The sequence below is a fragment of the Manis pentadactyla genome, chromosome 7, assembly GCF_030020395.1.
Source record: "Manis pentadactyla isolate mManPen7 chromosome 7, mManPen7.hap1, whole genome shotgun sequence".
Taxonomy (NCBI): Eukaryota; Metazoa; Chordata; class Mammalia; order Pholidota; family Manidae; genus Manis; species Manis pentadactyla.
This window is the reverse complement of record NC_080025.1, coordinates 10,093,972-10,114,084: the sequence shown is the minus strand read 5'-3', so window position 1 is coordinate 10,114,084 and position 20,113 is coordinate 10,093,972. Positions and strand designations below refer to the sequence as shown.

General features: G+C 43.9%; 1 protein-coding gene and 1 long non-coding RNA gene across 7 annotated transcripts in view; one reads left to right on the top strand and one right to left on the bottom strand.

Annotated features, from left to right (window-relative positions):
- Window positions 1-8,860: 8,860 nt before the first annotated feature.
- On the bottom strand, window positions 8,861-18,663 carry LOC118916940 (uncharacterized). 3 transcript variants are annotated; one of them, XR_008998689.1, is made up of 5 exons: window positions 18,536-18,663; window positions 12,036-12,150; window positions 10,729-10,771; window positions 10,279-10,486; window positions 8,861-9,556 (listed from the first exon to the last, which is right to left on the bottom strand). It is a non-coding gene; the product is annotated as an uncharacterized LOC118916940 (long non-coding RNA). The 3 variants fall into 3 exon arrangements; XR_005026595.2 differs by lacking the exon at window positions 10,729-10,771; XR_008998688.1 differs by lacking the exons at window positions 10,729-10,771; window positions 18,536-18,663 and adding an exon at window positions 13,355-14,342.
- Window positions 18,664-18,829: 166 nt separating this feature from the next.
- The window catches only part of IRF2 (interferon regulatory factor 2), a 74,301-nt gene continuing 73,017 nt past the window's right edge, over window positions 18,830-20,113 (top strand). Inside the window, exons 1-2 of one of the 4 annotated variants that reach the window (XM_057505087.1) lie at window positions 18,830-19,006; window positions 19,131-19,277. The gene's annotated coding sequence lies outside the window, so the exon portion shown is untranslated. Of the gene's footprint in view, window positions 19,007-19,130; window positions 19,278-19,346; window positions 19,403-20,113 lie in introns of those variants that run through there. The other 3 variants (XM_057505086.1, XM_036894121.2, XM_036894122.2) reach the window with 3 other exon arrangements.

The following is a 20,113-nucleotide window of genomic DNA, read 5'->3' as shown; positions in this document are numbered from 1 at the left end:
TCTTTCATACACTGGCAGGTAGTATTGAACCATCTCATGGTAAGCCTCTCTGCGGGCTGGTGCAACAGGCAGAAGGGACAATGGACGTGGGTGGACAGCCAGTGCCCCCTGGATCCGGGCCCACCTCTCATCGGAACCCAGGGAGGCCTCACCAGCTTCACACTCTGAAGATGCTTGGTGAGTTGATGAGTTGCTGTAGAGATCTGCGCCAAGAGAACTGGGTTTGTGAGTGGGTGGAGGGCTGGCCCCTGCCACCTGGAATTGCCCCTTTCATCTGGGCCAAGGGGACCTTCCAGATTGTGAGAGGCCCGGAGTTTCCTTTCTCACCAGAAGCTGCTGGCCAGGGTAGTGGCCTCTCTCCTGGCCCCACTGCTGCTCCTACTTGTTCTCTTATTCTTTGCAAGTGAGGAAAGGAGCAGAGGTGTGGACACCACTGGGGAGTGGGAGGCAGATGGGTGAGGGTCCCCCAGGAAGGCTTGGGCAGGTAGGAGGGGGTGGGCTTGGGGGGATGGGCCCGCCAGCCTTGCGTTGTCTGCCACTCCTGTAGCGGCTCTGGAGGGCACGGCCCCACTGCCCCAGCTCCAAACATCCGCCCAGCCCTCGGGCTTTACCACCTGCTCCGGCGGCTCCGAGTGTACCGCTCCCTGCTTCTGCTTCCTGCTCTTCTCTCTCCACCCAGTGCTCACTTCAGCTTTCCTGGCTCAGCGGGTGGCTTTCCTTCTTGACCGCACTTGGGATCCATTCCCTGGTTCCCGGGCCCCATTCTGAGTCAGTCCCAGGGCTCCGGCCTTGCACAAAGCAGCTGAGTCGGACCCCAGACTCTTCAGCCAAGGGAAGCTCCTCACTGCTGCTCGGGCAGCTGAGGAAGCAGGTGCCCATTCTTGTAGTGCTCTTGTGGGAAGCATCTCCAGGTACCCAGATAGGCTCTGTCAGCCTCTCCTATCAGCTCTGCTCTCCAACTGGTATCTGCAGCCTAGTAAGAACTGTATTATTTTAATGACGGATCCGCCTCTGTAGTTCCAGGGCCAGCACATTAGGACAGTAGCACCAGCCGTCCTTTGAACAGGCACAGTGCACATTGCTTTACACGCTTCTCGCTACTCCTCACAACTCTGAAAGGCAGAGCATATTGCCCCAATTCCATGGCTGAGAAAGCTGGCTCCCTGAGAGCAGGTTCACAGCCAGCACAGGGCAGAGCATCGATGGGACCCTGGGTCAGGGCCCTCGCACAGGCCTGCACAGAGATAGCAGTGCGTGATAAAACCAACCCTTGGCCCAGCATCGTCCCCGCTTCCTCTGGGTTTACTGCATTTTCCTCCAAATCCCGGCTCCAAAGTGATCCCCCCACCGGTTGCCTCTGTCAGAATGCTCCCCTCAGTATCCGTACACTCAGTTACACTAGAGCCATCCCTACTGTGAACCCCATTCACGGAATTGCCTGGAGAAAATATGGTTTCTAAAATAAAACTACCACAGAAACGTGAGAGGGGGTGCAGCTGTGTTTCTCTCCCCTTGGCTTTGACCTGTTCTCTCGGCAGCCTTCTTTTTCAGCATTTCCTTTTCTCGGTCTCAGCCTCAGACACACGGCCCAGTGCATCTCACAGACTGTACTTGCATTTTAGGCTGACAGTCCTTAAAACCTTATACGTATCTTCTCTTTATATACTTGAAGAAGAAAATAACTCATTTAAGGACAAACCAATTGAATGAAATAGTCTTAAAACACGCACTTCTGTGGGGCTTGTTGCAACTGTGGTATTTTTTGAGCAGAATACGGCGTTTCTGCTTCATGGTATTAAGAGAAGGCGTGGGAAATACTGTATATTAAGACTTAATGCACAAAGCAGTTTTACAATATGCTTTTTCATGTGCTCCTTAAGAATCGCATGGAGGCCTAGGCAAGTTGGTGTTCTACAGAAGAGGAAACTGGTTCAGCGCAGGCAAAGGGCTTGTGTAGGCTTGCAGCCCATGTGCAGAAGGGCAGTCTTCTGATCTAAGATCTGTGCACTTTGTACCACATACTACCTCTTATCTGTGGGGTGCCGTATAATGAAAGGAAACCTAATCTTCCTCTGTAGTCCCACATCCACAAATTGCACCAAAAATTATTATGGCTATAATGTGATGGAGATGTGACTGAATGACTGAGAGAGTCTCTGAAGCCCCCTGTGGTCCCCTGAGCTTTGGAGATGGAACACAGTTTCTTCATCCAGCTTCTGTGTCTCCATTTACACCGGCTGCAGATGGCATCAGCAGGTCAGTGTAGTTCAGAGCCTACCCTGGCTTCCAGAAAGCTTCTCATTTCCTTGCTGCCATCAGGTAAGAAAGAATCTTAAATCCGGTCTCTATCCAGGGATCAGAGAGAGATCCTGTTACAGACAAGAGAGACAGTCGGATAGTATGTGACCTTCTACTGGTTTTGTTCATGTTAACAACCAGCCATGCAGAGAGCTGGAGATGAACATTCTAGAAAGAGGGAATGGGAAGAGCCCTGAGGAGAGAATGAACAGGGCGAGCTGCAGAAACAGAAAGGAGACCCATATGACTAAAGCAGGGCTCAGCACGCTTCTCTTGCAAAGGGCTAGCTAGTAAATATTTTAAGCTTTTGTTCGCTATTCAGCCTTGGTTACAGTACTCAGCTATTGTAGCGCAAAACCTGCCCTGGACAACACATACATGAATAAGTGTGTCTGTGTTCCAATAAAACTTTATTTATAGACACTGATATTTGAATTGCATATCATTTTCACGTGTAACACATGGTTCTTCTTTTGATATTTCTCCAAATATTCAAAAATGTAAAAATCATTCTTAGCTGATTGTACAAAAACAGGCAATCAGCTGGATTCTGCTGTGGGCTGGAGTTGGCTGACCCCTGGGCCAAAGCATAGCGAGTGGAAGTAGTCCCAGATGAAGCGAGAGAGAGCTACTGGGCATGGGCCAGACGGCACGCAGGTTTTGTAGGCCACTGAGGGGAGTGCGGGTTGTATTCTAATTGCTGTGGGAAATGCCTGATGGGCTTCAGGCAGGAAAGTGACATGATCTATTTTAATAACACTCTGGTGTATCAGAGTCCAGAATGGACTGTCAGGGAACAAAAGTAGGTGCAGATATAACAATAAGGAGCCTGCTCCAGCGGACCCAGCAGAGATGGCAAAATACCGAAATGGGAATTCCATCCCCAACCTCAGAGGGAATGACCTATTAGGATGATGGGGTGTTTCATCCTGCAAAATGCCTGGTACATAGTATATATATATTCAGTAAGTGTTCAGTTCCGCATACTTGCCTTCCTTCTTTGGAAGACTGGGAATATTGGTTTGGTCCAAATCTCTCACCACTTTCAGGAAAATGGGTCATTCTGCTAAAAATAGGTCAGTTAATATTAAAGTGAGGGACATAAGCCTTGCTAATAACTGTGAAAGGATGTGTGTGTATTCCTATTTTTGTTGAACCATGTGAAATAGCTAACATTTTCTACTGTAAGGTTTATCAAGATCACTGGCCTTATCTGTTACTCTGAAAACATAGTTTTAATCTATTTTGTTTATCTTCACGTGAAGTATTAATATATGAACAGGAGTTTTTTTTCATATTTTTTATTTTGGTATCATTAATATAAAATCACATGAGCAACATGGTTACTAGATTCCCCCCATTATCAAGTCCCCCCCACATACCCCATTACAGTCACTGTCCATCAGCATAGTAAGATGCTATAGAGTCACTACTTGTCTTCTCTGTGCTATACTGCCTTCCCTGTGCTCCCCCCTACATTATGTGTGCTAATCGTAATGCCCCTTATTCCCCTTCTCCCTCCCTTTCTACCCACCCTCCCCAGTCCCTTTCCCTTTGGCAACTGTTAGTCCATTCTGGGGTTCTGTGATTCTGCTGCCATTTTGTTCCTTCAGTTTTTGCTTTGTTCTTATGCTCCACAGATGAGTGAAATCATTTGGTGCTTGTCTTTCTCCGTCTGGCTTATTTCACTGAGCATAATACCCTCTAGCTCCATCCATGTTGTTGCAAATGGTAGGATTTGTTTTCTTCTTATGTCTGAATAATATTCCATTGTGTATATGAACCACGTCTTCTTTATCCATTCATCTACTGATGGACACTTAGGTTGCTTCCATATCTCGGCTATTGTAAATAGTGCTGAGATAAACATAGGGGTGCATATGTCTTTTTGAAACTGGGATCCTGCATTCTTAGGGTAAATTCCTAGGAGTGGAATTCCTGGGTCAAATGGTATTTCTATTTTGAGTTTTTTGAGGAACCTCCATATCACTTTCCACAATGGCTGAACTAATTTACATTCCCACCAGCAGTGTAGGAGGGTTCCCCTTTCTCTGTATCCTCGCCAGCATTTGTTGTTGTTTGTCTTTTGGATGTTGGCCATCCTAACTGGTGTGAGGTGATATCTCATTGTGGTTTTATTTTGCATTTCCCTGATACTTAGCGATGTGGAGCATCTTTTCATGTGCCTATTGGCCATCTGAATTTCTTCTTTGGAGAAGTGTCTGTTCATATCTTTCACCTATTTTTTAATAGGATAACTTGCTTTTTGGGTGTTGAGGCATGTGAATTCTTTATATATTTTGGATGTTAACCCCTTGTCGGATTGTCATTTAAAAATATTTTTTCCATTGCTGTAGGATGCCTTTTTGTTCTGCTGATGGTGTCCTTTGCTGTACAGAAGCTTTTTATCATGATGTAGTCCCATTTGTTCATTTTTTATTTTGTTTCCCTTGCCTGAGGAGATGCGTTCAGGAAAAAGTTGCTCATGTTTATATTCAAGAGATTTTTGCCTATGTTTTCTTCTAAGAGTTTTATTGTTTTATGACTTACATTCAGGTCTTTGATCCATTTTGTGTTTACTTTTGTGTATGGGGTTAGACAATAATCCAGTTTCATTCTCTTGCATGTAGCTGTGCAGTTTTGCCAACATAAACAAGGTTTTGAAAAATTATTCTTAGGTCTGTAGAGCAGAAACAAACCTCCTTGATCCTTTTCCCAGAATTAACAAATAGCTAGTCTTCCTGTGCCATTCCATTTCCTCCCAATTTCTCCATCTCTCCTGGCATTGAATGGGAATAAAGACAGAAGAAACATCAAAGTGAAGACTTTGCCTGATATTGATAAATTACCAACTTGGCAAAGGGGAGACTGTCTGGAACCCTACCAGGACCATGAGGTTGAGATGAGGTATGAGAAAAATCTCCCAAACCCAGGATCTGGGTGTTAAATGAAATAACATAGACAGTTGTAATGTGAATGATTTTATACCTGTTTGGGTTTGTACACTTTGAGAGGTACGGGTGTTAATCAACAATTACTAGTGGTATATATACAGCAAGAGCATACACGCGCCCGGAGTTGTCGGCCTTCCTCGCCTCCTCCTGTTTCTTGCGGCTCCAAGCACTCTGTGGCTTGTGGCAACCTCACTGCAAGCACATGGCCTTCTCCTCTGTGGCACGTCTTCTCCTCTTCTGTCTCTTATTAGGACTTTTCTTTGGACTTAGGGCCTGCCAGGATAATTCAGAAGGATCCATTTCGAGATCCTTAATTATGTCTACAAAGACCCAATTTCCAGTGAAGTCCGATTCACAGGTCCTGGGTATTAGGACATAGACATACCTTTTTAGGGGCCACTTTTCAACCCTCAACAACAGCAGACTTTGTCTTTATCAAAAGGCTACTTTCGGGAATTGGCAGCATAAGTTGCCTACAGATAACATGCAAGCTGATACATTGCCCTAGAATTATTGCCTACTTTTTCCATTGTGCAAACCTTATCTTTTTAACTGAGTTCTAGGTTTTATGTCCAATACAGGGCTTTTGATTTTGACTTTTTAAGTTTTAGATGATTTGGACATTTTTATACTATTAACAGTGTTGCAATGAGTACCAGGTACCTTAGTTTATATCTACTAATATAGTAAAACAATAAATACTCAGGTGCAGTGGCTCAAAGGGCATGGTCATTTTACATTAGGATATGGCTGCCAAGTGGCACTCCAAAGAGGGTGCATCAGTTTTCTTTCCTACGACAGGTATACAGTAATATTGGTTTCCCTTGAACTTGCAAAAATCATTTCTTATCAACCCGTTTGGTCTTTGCCAAAATCATTTATTTAAAAATTCTTATTTTAATTATCATTTATGTAGTTACAGCTGCAGTTGAATGTATTTTTCAGTATCTATTACCCAGATTTTTTTTTCCTGTGAAATATCTGTTTAGGCACTTGCCCATTGTTTTTATAAGAGTTTTGGTCTTTAAACAAGCAGACTTTGGTGGAAATCTTATTTATTTTTTATTTTATGGAAATTAGTTTCCCATGCCCCAGCCATTCTTTGTCCAGCAGTTTGGAGTAGTGGTTTCCCCATGCCTGGTCCGGTACTCAGTGACCACTAAGGGGAACATACAGATTTCTGAGGCTCTTCTCTCTGTAACTGCCTCTTTTTGAGAACTCTGTCTCACAGCTTCCAGCTGCTCCAGCCCCTCTGGTCTCTGATCTGTATTTCCTTGCTCCCTTCCCACTTCCCTTTGGGTGCCCATCAGTGACTGCAGTATGGAAACTGCCTCCAGCAGAAAGGGTGGGGCTCACAGGCTTGTTTCCTTTTCTCAAGGATGGCCCTCCTATACTGCCTATTGCTCAATGTCCCCCAAAAGCTCTTTCATATGTTTTGTCCAGTTTTCTAGTTGTTTCTTGCAGGTAGTCCGGTCCAGTCCTTGTTATGGCCCAACTGGCCCTTTATTTCCTAGTTGCGAAAACAGTCTTGATATAATCTTCACATCGTTATCTTCATACACACATTGTATTAGACACTGGGGTGCCTTTTAAATTTGGAAAAACCACATTCCTCAAAATTCCCTGAGGAGTTTTCTTCTGCCTTTACTAATTTCCTGTCCACTTTTTATCTCAGTTTTCATTTTCTGGAATTTCTACTTGATATTGAGTCTTTTGGATTGAGCATCCATTGTTCTTATTGTCCATTTTTCTATTATTCTATTATGCTTTATGTGTGATTTACTAATATCCTCTAATTATTTTATGGAATCAAAAAATGTCATATTTTTGGTTTCTAGGAGCTTTTTCTTATTCTCTAATGGTACCTTTTCATATTATTTTGTTTTTATTTCATAGGTATACCTGCTCTCACATCTCTAATGATATTAAAGCATTTCTTTTTTGTTTTGTTTCGAGGTTTTTCTTTCCTGCAGCACCTTTGTTTCCTGTGAATTCTTTATGTTGTTTATCTTCACCATGGTTGTGTTGGAGTGTCTTAAGAGTAAGACACCAAAAAGCAGATCTGACCTGAAGGTCTGTGTACGTGTACTGGGCTTATCCGTTGGTGACCTTCACTGAGGCAAATGGGGGGCCAGCTGATACGACTTGTTCGCAGGCATTTTCTCTCGGGTAGCATCCTCCAATCTCCTTTCTGGGGATTTTGCTCTGAATGTTCATGTTCTGGGTCTCAGCAGCGGAAGGTGATGGAGATCTCACTGTTGGACATACAGACTTCCTCAATTCTCTTCCTCTGGAAGGAACTCCACCTTTGCCTTCCTCAGAAACTGGAGGGAGAAGAGAAGTCAAGAAACTGCTTGGGGACTAGATGCGGTGGAGAACTGGAGGGAGATACAGGCCCCTTACACAGACTTGTAATCTAATCCTGCTGCCGCCTGCCCAGTTTTTCTGATTTCCTGGGTCCTATGTGGAAATTTAGCTCACTTCTCACGATGATCCCTCAAAGCCTCTTTGCTGGCACTAAGGGTTGACCTGCCTTATGTTTGCTCAGTCTTTTTTCCCTGCTCTTTGCTATTCCTCTTCCTAAAATCTGTCTCCCTGTGCTGTGGGTTCAGACATCTTAGTTTCCTAATGATGGACATACATGTCTGTTACCTCTTCTTCCTGACGTTTCGTGGTGACTTTTAGAGAAGGTCATTGGGTGGGTATGTCTGTACTCTGCCGTTCTGAATCCCAAGTCTCTCACATTTTTACAGCAGAAAAAACTTGACTCACTGTACATTGGATTCTTGGAATTCCTTTATTTTTGTTAAATTAAAGGCTAAATTTAAGAGATAAACTGAATTTTTATTTAATGTAGGCATTATAATGACAGGGAGAAATAAACTGTATATTGAAAGGATTATAGGCACATAATGTCAAACATCTGGATAAGATGCTAGTTTAGTGCACAGGTGTTTTGCCTACATGACCACAAACTAAACATCTGGATCTTAGATATTTTCTTCTTTAGTTTTCACCAGCTGTTTGGTATCATGGAATAGACATGCCTTGTAATTAAAGTGACTTGTGAGTGGAATGATGAATTGACAAATAACTTGAGACTACTCTTCTGCACAATCTGAATGTGACCATGAAGAGTCCACCATGGCCATTGCATCAGCCTGTGTACACCGATGTGGGCCTCCACATCTGCAGGCCCTGATCTGGTGTCTGTTACTCTTCTCTCTCACTCCTAAGAAAACAGTTCAAGTACCACAAGGAAATAATTTTCAATCTATAGTTTTAGAGAATAAAGATATGCCATAGAGATCTTATTAAATGCACAAATTTCTTCCACATGTTAGACCTAGGTGTTTCCCCCTTCACCCTGTCTCCAGTTTTTCATGGAAAAAATTAGTTTCCTAACTCAACCAATTGTATTTAATATATAATTGAACAAAATCCTTTTGGCCTAAACACAGAACTGACTTGGACTATAGGGCCAGAGGGGTTTGTTAGATGGGTGTTCTTTGTAGGATGAGAGGGCATCTTTAAGTCTGAAAGCTTCTGTTAAGGCTTTTTAAAGCTGGCTATTAACTACACATGCACAAACACATACACACACACAATCTATTTTTAATTATTCTATTTATTTTTAACCTATTCTTTAAGGTAAAGCTCCAGTCCCACTTCCTGGGGGAAGCCTTCTGAGCCTCCTCTTTGGAGTCCTCGCTAGGCTTTATTGTTCACTACCTGGAATTGTTTACTTTTGTGCTTGACTAATGAAAGTGTCAGATTGATATAATGGACCAACATCTATCTCCTGGTAAATAATTCTTCAAGAAGAGGTCCAGAGAAAACTGTACCCACATTTGCCGAGGCCACTGAACAGGTGGTATGGACTTGTGAGGAGGGTTGAAGAGAAATGTACACAGCTCTTTCTTCAAGTGTACTCAGTGGGCTAGACTCTGCCAGTTGCTCGCTTCACTCCTGTGAGCACATCCAGCCGGCCTGGAAGGAAGCCCTGCTGGTTCTTTAAGACGGTGTAGGAGGATTCATCCACATACAGCAGAGAACCTTAGGGAGGGCAGGCGTCACTCCCCCTTCCCCCCAGCTTCATACTCCAGGCAAGTCCTCGTTACCATTTAGGCAGCAGAGTTATACAGACAGGGCAGAGGACTGCTTGGTTCCTGCTCTCCAGGCATCTGCAGTCTACACTGGGATGGTAGACCCAGAAGGGCCCCACGGAGAGCAGGCAGATCCCACAGGGAATCAAAATGCCTGTCTGCTTACCCGTGTCTCCATCGTGGGTTTGTCGGGTGGCTCTGGATTAAAGTACTCTTGCCAGAAAGTACCTGAGGTGACATAAACAGGGCACAATCAAGAAAAATCTATTTATAAATAATTACCCAGGGAGGGTCACACCCATTCACACACACAATACCTAACAAAACAGAAACCAGAAATCAACGTGATTTAAATTTTTCTCTTTAATCTGCCCTATGTTTCCAAGTTTTCACTTTAAAATTATTTTTCCTCCATAAAGAGATAAGTAAAGAAAAAAAATTAGTGACCCACCAGTCCTCAGGTAACCAAAATATTAATAGCTTTGTATATATATATACCTGTATCCTTTTTAATTCAATTTTTTTTGGGGGAAGGGGTCACTGTTATCTTTGCAAAAAGGGGTTCAAGATATGAAATTTTTTTTGCTTCTTGCTATTTTCATTCTTTATAATACATCGTGGTCCCCTCTCCAGATCAACAGACAAATTCTTAATTTGTTCTTTTTTATTGGTGCATAGCATCTTCCAGAACGGCTCAACCACAGTTTATTCAATTATTTAGTTACTGACATTCAAAATCTCTCTGATTTTGTTACTGCAATTAAGTCTGTATTGCTCTAATATCCTACTATAATAATATATTATTCTATTAGAAAATATCAGTTAAAGTATAAAAAAGAGAAGCAATTACTATAAAGTCAAGAAAAAGATACTGTGAATGAACAGATACATGAATGGATTACAATGTTACCTGAGGCAACATGGGGCCACATACCATTTCTGTCTTGAGATAATCATCTGTTCACGGTGGGTCCTGTCTGCCAACGCAGACTGCAGATTTCTTGACATCAGGAACCAGGCCTCTTTCTTCCTTGTCTCCTCCAGACTGCTGAGTGTAGTAGCTCTTTGTAGGGCAAGCAGGCCCCGACCCACGTAAACCACTGTGTTCTAAGTTTCTTTTGAAAACAGCTGTTCAGATATCAGAATGAGATTTTCTCATGTGTACAGTATTGTTAAGTGGTATATTCTCAGGCCAGCCTGCAAATTTATTTTTAACCCATATGAAAGTAAACTATACACTTATGCTTTTATAGTTTTTTATTTCTGTGGGAAAAAAAATGTCCTGACTCCCAAATGAGCATCTGCATGCAAAGACCCCTCCTCTACTGTGTGTATGTGTGTGTGAGAGAGGAGAGAGAGCCTTTCATTACTGACCTCAGATGAGATGTTTTCTCTCTCCTTCTGCTGATCTGGCTGTAGGTGGAAATCAAGCAAGCAGAATAAGAAATATGATGACTAAATATGAAAGTGCCAGAAAGAAGAAAGGCAAAAAGAACAAATATAACATAAAAGTTTGCTATTTTTTTCTTAGAGTCCTCATTCATGTTTGCGATCTAAGAATCTGAATTTGATTGCTAAGAATACAGTAAATAAATTTGCATGTAAGTGAAATTAAAATTTGTAATAAGAAGAGTTTCCTAAATTATAGATTCCTCTTAATTCTCAATCTTTTTCAAATAGCATATTTAAGATGATGTTAATCAAAGCAAAAAAATATTAATGATCATTGGATGTATTGTTTATTAATAGCTGTTGACCTGGACACACATTAATTTATAAGTTTGTTCTGTGTGCCTTTAGAGTCCATATTTGAACTGCTAAGATAAAAACATAAGTACATTTTAAAAATGGATATTAAAAATAAAAGTCTAGGAGAGAGAAACAAGCATTTGTAAGAAAAAAATATTTCCCATATAACTTAGAGATGTAGATTTTAAAATTCTTAAAAGAATATCATGTAAGATATAAAATGTAATCATATCAGTGCTTTCTTATTTGAAGTACTGTGGAAGAAACTAGCTACAACTTACATTTATTTTATATAAAAATCTCAAGCATATCCAGAAATAATCTCCTTAAATCACCCAAAAATATTATTTAAAATTTTACATGAGTCATCATGAACTCTATTCTTAAAAGTGTTAATTTTGCAATGGGAAAACAACCATCCATAGTCCCGTCCCTCAGAGACAACAACTATAAAGATTTTGATGTTGTTCCCTTTGGTCTAATTTATGCAAACATCCTTGGGTCGGCCATACTGTACATATAAAACCTTTATTTTCCTTATACCCTGAATGTAGCATAAATATTCCCCACAATCATACTTAAGTTCATCAACAGCAAAAATGCCAACAAAAGTACATGTGGTAAAATATTTATAAGTATCGTGAAAGATGACAGGGTTCGGGAGGTTTCCTGTTTCCAGTTTCTCAGGGAGGGAAAATGGCTTGTCCCTCGGTGTCATAAAAGCATGACCTCAGTCATATACCTTAGAAACAAGGGGTCACGCTTCTGCATCACTGACAAGGTGAAAGGTCCTCATCAAGATGGGAAATAAAAACAAAGAAAAATGGGGACACCTTGAGCAACTCAAGTGATGAGAAACCCGTAACACTGGGGTACCTCTGAGGTGGCTGGTTCTGCCTGGCTACCCAGTGTGAACTTACTCACCCACCTACGTCCACACTCACACAGCCCTCTGTTGCTTGGTGCCCGTATTTCTTTCCCTCCTTCAGTCTGACGGCTTTTCACTCATGGTTAGCTGTGTTTTCTTCCTTATCTCTAGTTATCTGAAAATGAAGTAAAACCAACAGCCAGTTTTTATTGCTCTCATGTTTAAAAAAAGTTTTTTAAAGCAACAGAACCTTTTCTCCAAATGAAATCCTCCTCAGAACCTCAGTATGTAAAACAGAAAAAAGCAGACTTCCTGGTGGTTGAGAGGGGCAGTGCCGAAATCCGGGATTCACACTTTGAGGCTGAGAAAATATGAAATGGGCTCTTTAGACTAATATTTGCTGTCAAATTACAAAACATTCAAGGCAAACCATGAAGTTTTACTTATACTGATTGTCCTGGCAACAGAAATTCAGCTTTGTGAAAACTATTACCCAAGGAAATTCTCTTGGAAAAAAGCCTGAAAATATTTAGAATTAAAGAGGTGAAATACATTTGAGACCATTACATTTTGGAATGAATACTGATCTTGTGGTGACATAATCTCTGAAAATTATCACTGTTCCCTCAAAACAGTCTTGAGGGAAATAGTTTGTGTGCCTGGAACCCACAGCTGAATGTAACTTCTTTATTTTTATTCAGTTATTTATTTTTTAAGGAAAGTTTCTTTGGGGGTTAAAAAGAATGAAGTAAAAAATTCATTTGTGGAGATGAGAATCAGAGAAAGTTACAGGGAAATAAATATTTTAGGAATTCAAAAATGGAATATAAAAAGACTAAACTTTCAGAATGTCATAAATGTGATGTATTTCCTCAGCTAACTCATCATGTAATGAAGTGAAACCGCAATGAAAGTTGCTAATTCCTCTAAGGAATCAACAAATTGAGAAATCCTTGCATTTCATTGATGATGAGGGAACAACTGGGTGATTTATAGTGTGACCATTTAAAATCGCAGAATCCTTTAAAATCTTCCCATTGAGCTTAGAATAAATCCAAACTCCCTGACTGGACATCTGCCCATGTCCAACTCATTTCCTTCAGTGCCCAAAATATGCCATTTAGGGCCTTGGTCCTCACTCTTTCCTCTGCTCAGGGCCTTCATTGCACAATTGGTACCTGTCATGGGTTGAATAGTGTCCCTCCTTGCAAATTCGTATGTTGAAGTCTAACCCCCAGAACCTCAGAATGTGACCTCATGTGGCAGTAGGTCTTTGCAGATGTAACTTGTTAAGATCATGTTGGAGTATGGTGGCCCCTAATCCAATATGACTAGGTTGTGTCCTTTTGAAAAGAGGAGATCTGGACACAGATGCATACTCAGTGAGAATCCTGTGAAGATGAAGGCAGAGATTGGAGTGGCATGTCCACAAGCCAAAGGATGCCCAAGATTGCTGGCAGACCACCAGAACCTAGGGAAGCACGGAACAGGAACCAGCCCTGTGGACCGGGACCCAGCCTTGATCTGGGACTTCCAGCCTCCCTGTCTGGCTTTGGTATGGCAGCCCTAGGAAAGGAGCGCTGTCGGTAATACAGTATCTTCTCATTCTTCAAGTCTTGCTTTAAATGTCATTTTCTCAGAAGAACCATGACCATCTAGCTCTGCCCCCCTGCCTCCCCTGCTTTTTTCTGTGTAAGCTCTCATTTCCTATGAATCATTACATGACCTGTAACTCTTTTATTGGTATACTTGCATGCCTGTTGACATCACCCCCATTAGGATGTCAGCAGGTGCCTGTCTAACTGCGTCCACAGCAGTGCAGCGAGGGTCCGGAGCTTCGCAGAGCTCTGCAAGCACGGTGGGAAATGCTCCGAGTTGCAGCAGAGGTTGAGGGGGAAGTGTCAAGAGCTGTGCACCATAGGAATTGTCAGGCACCTTTTGGATTCAGCTGAGATGAAGTTTCTCGAGGAAGTGAGAGAATTTAAAACTACTCCCAATCTTTGGTTTCAAGACACTGTTCTGTCTTTCTGATTGGCAAATTTCCAAACATGTTCAAATAGAATAAAGGTGTATCAATCAAAACACTAGGAAGTTTGGGGAGGACGTGAACACACTCAATGTCATCAGGCTTCATATGTGGTGAGTGAGGAGCTTACAGAGAAAGAGTTCAAGCTGGTATAGAAAATCCTTCAACTATTCAGAGCCAGGCAATCACGTGGTTTGCTGAAGTTACGTTACACATTTGAAATTTGTCTCTTGTTTAAAATATTTTTAATACTCAAAACTATTTTAGTAATTCTTTCAAAAGAACCTCAAGACAAAGCTACAGAGACCTTCTCCTCTGACTTTAAAAGTACTACTTCGGACTTTATCACCTTAGAGAAATAATATTTCAAAGCCATTTGAGATGGAACAGAAATTGTAGTAAAAAACAATTTATGAAGTTTTCCAAGTTGAAACCTTTCCTTGTAGACAAGAAAAACTCTCTCTCTCCCCCACACGCACACACACACAAACACCCTGGCAATTTTAAAGAGTACTTTTTCCCTTACTTCATCAGAGCAGGACAAAATTAACATTTACAACTAAGGATTGGACAGTATAGTACCCAATTCAAATTCACGATTTTCAGAGAATAATTGCAACAAAATGAATGTCATGTGTTTCGAGTAAAATGGAAGAAATTGAGGTAATAGTCAAGAACTCTGACTTGATGCCGATTCTTGAACTTTGATTGAAAACCTTTTTCAATGTCTTCACAGTTCTATTATCTCAACTAAAATCTAACTTGACTGTATGTTTATTTTACATGGATTTCATAGTAATATTCTTTATAATGCAGAACTATAATCCATGGCTCTGTGTTGGCCAGATGCTCTGGCAAGTATGGAACACTCATTTTCCATGATTTTATAACCCCCTGAATTATAGCACCATGGAGGAGAGCTTCCATGGCCAGGACAGAAGTGGTGGCAGTGACACTGCAGAGAAAACTGGAGCATCACATGACGGACAGCCTGCAGGGGCACTGATTTAATCAGAGCTGTTCATATGTAACACTTTAGCTAGTAGGCTATCCTATTCTACATCCTTAACTTTCGTGTACAGTTCTAAAGGGTGTGATTGCAGGTGGAGGTGCCACTGATGATGTAATGAAAATTAACACGCCAATTTCCAAGCTGTAAGAAAACGTCTTAGAAGGCAATAGATTTTTTCATTTGTTTTGCTCATCGCTGTATTCCAGTGCCAAGAAAAGTTCTTGGGCGCTTAATATTTGTTTCTTGAACGACTTTATGGAAGTATTTCTCATTTATTAGAAAAATATAACTTATTCATTATGTAAGAATTTGTTCTCCATGTAAGAACTTGTTTGTTATGCCTCAGAAGATTGGAGACTGACGAAAATTAGGCTTGGGGTGGACTAATGATTGTGCATTGAGCATTGACTCCCCTATACAGAATTTTATTGTCGTTAAGAACCATTTGATCAATAAATATGAGAGATGCCCTCACAAAAAAAAAAAAAAAAAAAAAAAAAAGAGGACAGACTTACAATGGTAAAATAAATAAGTAACCAGGATGTAATGTATAGCATTATCTAAAAAAAAAAAAAGAAAAGAAAAATAAAGACCCATTTTCAAAGGGTTATTAACCTTAAATGTGTCTTTACATTTCCTTCTTAGCTGAAATCCGTTCATGTAGCAATCAGTCACTTACTTGTCCAAGTAACCACAGTTATTCCTCGACTCCCTTGACAAGAAATCAGTCCTGACACATCCAGGTAGATCTTGTATGACGTTCCATTCCATGAACAGAACACGAACATACCTCACTTGGGAGATCACTCTAGTTTCATTACACAGGACTGCTCAAGCAATAACTTTGTAATAGACCAAGGTGTCTGCTCAGATTACCTTGGTATGGCAAAGGTTGCTTTTCCCAGAGACTTTCAAAAAGGTTATACTTTGCTATATTAATCCACTTTCCACAGAGATTTATGACTATATGCATTTCATCAAAGGGCTAAGAAATATTTCTTGACTGTGTCTATCAAGACCACCTGGATTTTGGAGTCATATTTACACTTTTGATCTGCAGTGACTTGTCATTGACGGCATTAAGAACAGAGGGAAATCATTCCATTTTGTGTGTCTAGGGGCCTGGAGAATTGGAAACAATACCCAGGCCTCAGGGAGCTCCAGGGATTCAGGAAAGGTGGGAGTTGGTGATGCCTCCCAGATTCCTGGCTGGTCAATGAAGTGACAAATACGAAGTCATAGGAAAGATGTTGTGAGTTTAGTTTTAGACATGAATAATTTGTTGCACCTGAGGAACATCTAGGAGGAACTGACCTCAGAAGTTACAGATCTTGGAATTGTCATCAAATAGTGGTATCTGAGCTTTGGGCCTGGGTGAGAGGACTCAAAGAGAAGGTATATAGAATGAGAAAATAGCAGTGTTAGGACAGAATGTCTGGAAATACCACAATTTAGGGGGCTCGCAGCAGAAGAGGAGCTAGCCAAGAAATAGGACAGGACAAAGGGATGTCACATAGGCATCATGGAAAATGGGAAGCATGATGGGAAATATTAAATGGAACAGAGAGACTGAGTAGATGAGGAATAGAAATGGCCCTTGAGAAAATTTGCTAGAAGGAAATACATAAAAAATACCAACCAGTCTGTTACTGACTGGTAGGATACCAGGTAGCTTATTTTCTTCTTTCGGCTCTTCTGTATTTTCCACGTCCTATACAATATCGATGATCGCATTTGTATTAAATAAAATACTCTGATAAAGTTTTAATATTTTATAAGAACCAAGGGCAAGTAATTATTAATCACAGGTACTTGAGTGCCTATGTGCCAGGCACCATGCTAAGAATAAAACAACAAACAAGAGGATGGCTCTGTTGTTTTACAAAAGCAGCTGGTTAGACAAGGGAGGGGTGGGGGGTTTGTGGGGCACAGTTGCAGGAGATGAGGCTGGAAAAGTATGGTGCCAGATTGTCACACACGTTGTATGTCTCATCCAGTAACATGGACTTTATTCTCAAGGCTGCAGAGAGATTGCTGAGGGCAGAGTGAAGACTGGAATTGTGCTTTGCTTGAAGCTACTGTGCTTCTTAGCCTGGACTCTAGTGTGGCTGCCAGCCTGGAGGAGTCCAGGATAGGGACATGGCCCCAAGGCCAGGCAGTAACTGAATGAAGGCAACGTGGTGGGGATGGAGAGCCAAGTCCACGTATTTGGGAGGCACATCAACAAGCCAACAGGATACTACCAATTGGATGTACGATGGGGAACATCACTAATGCTTCCGGGGTTTTTAAGTTCCATCCACTAGTGGGTAAAGCGTGACAGCTCTCTACAGAGTTGGTACACAGTGGTCCTAACTGCCGGAAGTGTGTGGCTGTGTCAGTATTATTTGAGAGGGGATAGGAACTAATGTGTGTATGTGGGATCTATTTCTGAGACCACAGCCACAAACCAGAACCCTAAACCCTCAGCTATGTCCTCACCGGCCATGCATTTTTGGATACTTTTCCTTCTTCAGTCCAGACAAGTCAATAGTTCTGGGGCACAGAGGGCTGTGGGGGTCATGGTTTCATAAAGGGGTTTACATGTAAATAAATAGCTATGGCCTCCCAGAAAGGACTTTTTCTGGTGAGTGGAGAAGTTTGGGAGAAAGCTGACTAAACTGCAGGTAGGAGAAGAAACAGGTGCAATTAGATGAGCATCTATACTTGCAAAGCAAGAGACCAAAAAGCGGTAGGTCCTGAGTGAATTGTTATTTGTTAGAGCTAACGCCCCTGGAAGGTGGCAGGTGCAGTACCTTTAGTCTTGTATTCTCTCATTTATCCCCATTTCACAGCATTGAACACTGAGGCCTTAGGTTAAACAGCTAGTCAGAGGCCACATTTGAACCTGGCCGGAAGTTAAGAGCCTCTCTCCTGGACCAGCCAGACTGAGACATCTTTTAAGTAAAAGTAACTCACTCCCTTGCCCATCTCATTCTTCAGTTAAGATAACTTCTGCTACACTGGCGATATCTCAGTCTTGGCATGTGCTGGGGTAGACTTACTAGAGGAAGACCTGCCTTATCACCCTAGCCCCCAAAAAAGCTGCTGTCAGAGATGCCAGCGGCCCCTCAAATGATGACATGCTCAATACGGACAAGGCTTCAAATAAGGTTAAGGGCGCAAGTCACTTGGCCTAGTTCTTCCATTAATATCTAAGTCATGCTGTCTCGTCACTTAAATGTTCCTTTTTATTCCTTTGAGGCGGGGCAGTGCTACAAAGTGATTTTTTTTTTTAATTCACCCTGAAAATGGCGGTTTTTAACACCACTTACACCTGCCCCGCCATGTGGATGGCAAGAACCCCTTTGCTTCCTCCTCCCTCCTTCCCAACCTTCAGGTAACTGCGGGAGTGGGGAGTCCCGGCGCCACCAGCTTCTGCCTGAACTGCAGCTTGCGCCCCCCGCCCCCTCGACCCGCCCCCTCGCCCCCCGGGGTGAGCGCGGCGAGTGTGAGCGCCCGGAGCGCCCGCAGCCCACTCACGAGCAGCCGCTTGTTGCTCCCGCCGCCGCGACGTGGGGAAGTGAAAATGAAATGGACTTTTCCGAGAAATGATGAAAGCGGCGCTGGCCGCCAATGAGCAGCCGCGGCGAACTTGCGCACCTCCGGGCCGGGCGGCTGGCGCCCTCCCCCCGCCTCCACCTCCCGGTTGCACAAGCTTGAAACAAACACGGGGGAGGAAGGGCGGAGGGACGAGGGGCGGGCTGGCGAGGAGGGGGGAGCGGGCGGCGGGAGGAGCGCGGGGGGTGGGGGGGATTTCCAGCCTCGGCTCTTCGCAGTTTCCTCTCCTTGTTTTGCTTTCGATCTGGACTGTTCTCAGGCAAGCCGGGGAGTAACTTTTAGTTTTGCTCCTGCAATTATTCAACTGACGGGCTTTCATTTCCATTTCACACACCCTAGCAACACTTAAACCTTGCGGAATTGTATTGGTAGCGTGAAAAAACACACTGAGAGGTAACATTTTTCAAATAATAGTTGTGACTGTGCGTGTGTGTTTTTCTCGAGGGCATGTTTATGAGGACTGGAGGGGATATGTGTGTGTGCGCGCGTTCTGATGCTTTGACACGGTGTTTTGCAGACGGAAAATGCTGGGTTCATAAATATTAATACTGATCTTTGGAGGAACGGTCGGCGCTATTATGGATCGTCTGGTTTTGGGGGAAGCAGGCTCTGCTCTGGCTGCTGCTCCTCGGGCTGCTGAGGCTGCAAGGAGGAGGAGGAGGAGGTAGAGAGGGAGGAGGAGGAGGAGGAGGAGGAGGTTGGTGGAGGTTTAATTTCACTTTTGGATTTGCAGATGCGGAGAGGTGGCTCCATGGACGCAGACCTGCCCTGTGCGGTTCTGCGCCCCAGGTGTTGTGTGTGAGGGTGCAGGTCCGCTGGAGTCGGGCCTCCTTTTAGAACAGAATTGTGTGCACGCGTGTGCGTGTGTGTGTTTACAGACGTCGTCGCCTCCAGAGCCGAAGGACGGGAGCGGGTCCTTCTCGGTGCCCGGCGGCGGCGGCGCCTCTCCCCAGGCAGCCTCCGGTGTAAATAAGCAGGAACCGCCGCCGCCGGCTGCCTGCGCCCCGGCCGGGCGGCGGGAGGAAACTTGATGGGGCGCCCCGCGGCGGTCCTGGGGCTCGCCGGCCCGCGGGGCTGGGGGAGAGGTGGCGGGCGTCGGGTGCCAGCGGGCGGGCTGGGCGCCGGGCTTGGCCGGCACGCCCGGCTTCCTGGGCGCTGGGCCGCCGCCGCCCGGGAGGGACGCCGGGTCTTCCTTCCCGCCGGCCAGCGCTGGGCCCGGCCCCGGGGCTTTGTCACTGCCCTTGTCCCGGCGCGCGGGGGGCCCGGGCGGCGCGTCCCAGGAGGGCGCCGCGCCGAGGGGTCATCCGCCCCGGCCGCGGCCTAGCGCCGTGCGCCTCCGGGTCCCGCCGGCGCCCCCAGGCCGGCCGCGCGCGCTGGGCCTCGGCTACGGAGCGGGCGAGGTGGGGGCGGGGAGCCTCCGGGGCCCGGGCGCGGGCGGCGGCGGGGGGACGTGAGTGCCCGCCCCGCGCCCTCCGACCCCGCTCTGGGCGCCGAGCGGCG